We start from the raw sequence: 3,565 nt of genomic DNA on the forward strand, positions 1-3,565 counted from the left end.
GCAACAGCACCTCAATAGAGCACGGCAACTGATGAAAGTGCAAGCTGATAAAAAGCGATCTTTCAGAACTTTCCAAGTGGGCGACAGGGTGTTCCTCAAATTGCAGCCGTACATTCAATCATCTGTGGCGCCAAGATCAATGACGTGGCTTACAAACTACAACTTCCGCCCGAGGCAACAGTACACCCGGTGTTCCATGTCTCACTTCTTCGACAAGCACTCCTCCCAGGTACGACGGTTGAATCTCAGCTTCCGCATTGCTTTGATGAATTGGCAGTTCCAGTGGCCATCCTCCAGACTCGCTGGCGCAAAGGGAGGGACGGCATGCGTGAACAAGTAAAGATACAATGGTCCAATTCTTCACATCTGGGCACCACTTGGGAGGACAGAAGTAATCTCCAGGCCAGATTTCCGCATGCAGAGGCTTGGGGGCAAGCCTCGACTCAAGGAGGAGGGGATGTCAGCGCACCTGACACGCCGGGCCCGCAGGGCAGCGACCACGCCAGCAACAGCGCTACCCAGCGGCCCACCAGACCGAGGCGGCCTAACCCACGAGTCCACGGGCCAGAATGGGCTAACTGAGCCCTCGACGGATACTTAAGGAGGAGACAACGGAAGAGGAACGCATCCAGTGGATCAACGAACCGGCGGCGGCTACCTACCCACTCTCTTCCGAACCCTAGTTCTTCGTGTTCATCCCCATTCAAGCGCCGCTCCCTTGTACTTGATCTGTAATAAGCTACTACTTCAGAGAGCAATAGATCGATCTTGTACTGCTACCCTATCAAAACACCTTTACCGGTCTCCGGCATTTTTTTCTTCTTAATTTTGTGTATGCAGAAAGCAGTCAACTGCTGATCAGGCATTCACATATGCTGGCTCCACTTGCCTAGCTCCTCAGCATCTCCAAGAATCTTATTTTGTTATCATTCAGACACATTTCCAGAGAGAGATATCCTGTCCGTGGACCTGCGGTGCTAGCTTTTGATCCGCAGCCACTTTTTTTTTTCCTTTTTTGCGCATGATCTGCAGCCACTTGCATAACCACAGCCCTGAATAGAACCACGCACCACGCGTTTCGTTCGCATCTTTAATCAAGCTTCTCCGAAGCCCCTACGACCACGCCACGACACGCCTCGCCATATACTAGTGCCGCTTAAATCGCATGGCTGTCAGTTGCCCAACGGAGATTAGCCCGAGGTTACCGACCACACGCCGAGTCCACTCGAGTGCATCTTTAACAACGAAAATTAATCCAAGCCTAATCGGAGTAGTATAGTATACTGACTGCCTGGTCTGGGCCGTGGCATGGTGTCACCTCTTCCGCCCAGATATTTCCTGGCGTGCATGGCCACGGCGTGGAGTAGGCGCAAGACTTGCCAAGGCACGCAACCGTAGCATGCATAAACTAAACTAATTACCGTCCACTAGCTAAGATCTTTCAAACGACGGGCCTGTTGATTAATCAGTGGATGCCATCAGATGAGCGTGGTCACTAGCTAGATCACCAGTTTGCCCGCCAAAAAATAAGAAGCTAGATCACCAGTTAACTATGCATGGCCACACGGTCATGTCTACTGGAACTGAACGGTTCTCTACAAAGAAAATCAATTGAGGTTTTTGTTTGAAGTTCAAATTTCGACTAAAAGGTTGCTTTGCAATATATACAGGGCCCTTTTGTGTAAGTTGGTCCCCATGTGGCCATGTGGTAGCCGGATTAGGTGCATCAAGCCTATCTGCAGCACTAAAATGGGAAGTGATTATCAACACCCAGATAAAACCAATCCGTCAAGATATGTCCAAGAAGAAGCATGATAAGCACTAAAAAGGAGGAACTGGACAGATAACCATACATGACCAAATAAAGAAGAAATGGTTGTTCTTGAGAAGAACGATTTGAGAGCGGATAACATTTCTCAAGCAATAATTCAAGTAAGATTCCATCACCCATGACCCCATATAGGAGAGAGAATATCATATCTTTTTCTCTTTGTTGGCTGCGAGAGAATATCATGTCTCGTCATACATATCTAGTATATTTTTTTCGATCCAGCCCAAAGAGGATACACAGCAACAGAAAGCAATGTATGAGTTAGACTTCTAGAGTGAGAATATTAAACTTTCGCGTGGGACTAGGTTTTGTGGACATAGATCGCTCGACGAGTTCCTGCCACCAAAACCAACGGCTCATGCTGATTCTGCCACAAACTACACACTCCAGATGCTTCCATGTCTTCTTGGATCGTTTAACCGTGGCCGTTTATCAAAGCCGTATTATATTTTCCACATCAAATCAAGAAGCCTCCTGGCATCTCTACCACATACCTCAGATTTTGATTATCCATCCTATTTCTCATCCTTAATTTCCCAATTTTGTAATTATACCTTCGCTCAACTAGCCCATCCCTTAAAACTTCATTCACCAAACAAGAATTCTTGTGTCGATTCATCCAAAATTTGCATACCATTCAATTGAACATATATTACCATTTAATTTGAAACTTGAGGATTCAAGTAGACACAATTCAAATATATATTAAAATTATTCAAATTCAAATTAACAAATGGTTCAAATAAAATGAAGAGAACATCGCATCTCATCATACATCTCTAATATATTTCCGATCCAACCACAAAGAGGATACATAGCAAGCGAAGCAACCAAAAGCAATCTGTGAGTTCCCCTTCCAGAATGAGAATAATAAACTCTCCAAGTGGGGCTAAGTTTTTGTGGACATGGATCGCTCGACTAGTTCCTGCCACCAAAACCAACGGCCCACTTCGTCTCTCTCGTAGCCATTTGATTATGCCAGAAGCTACTTATAATTTTTCATGTGTCCTTTAACCTTGGCCGCTTATCAAAGCCCTATTATATTCTTCACATAAATCAAGAGGCCTTAGAATACTCCAAGTGTCCAGTGGTAACAACACCTGAGTGACGGATTTGATCACTAGTGGCAATTACAAGTGCTATTTCTTTTTTAGGATAGTATGGTTGTGACAAGAACGGATGTGAGAATTGATAGGCTAGAGAAGAAGGAAGTATATGCCATGTCATTGGCAAAGTACGAGCATCAACTATTAGAAAATAGAATAGTGTTTAAGTGTAGTTGAGTTACCATCGTAGGGCCTCAACGGTGTGGCGAGTTCAAAAATTCTAACCCAAATTTACCAACTTACATGATATATGGTATGACAATACATCATGGGCCATAGATACTGCAGCCACTGTGTGGTTATACCTCAACTCAACATGAATTAAACTAAATCACAGTTTGAAGTCTCATGTGTCTCGGTGGATTATATCTTTCACCGAGGTAACATTTCCATTAATAGTTGATGAATTTGTCAATCTTGTAGCTCCCCCGCTCCACTCTCGTGTAGTTGTTGTGTGAGTGTATTTGACTCTTTCAATAGGTGAAACTGAACTCATTAATGATGCACAAGTCTATGTTGACGTTGTACTCGAAACTTTGAATCCGCCATACAGACGTGTGTGACACCCTAATTCATGTCCGTTGGGTGCAATGAGCGAGATGGGGAGGGGAGAGTAAGGAGCTAGGAG

Source organism: Triticum aestivum, chromosome 6D, assembly GCF_018294505.1.
Source record: "Triticum aestivum cultivar Chinese Spring chromosome 6D, IWGSC CS RefSeq v2.1, whole genome shotgun sequence".
In the NCBI taxonomy this organism is placed as follows: domain Eukaryota; kingdom Viridiplantae; phylum Streptophyta; class Magnoliopsida; order Poales; family Poaceae; genus Triticum; species Triticum aestivum.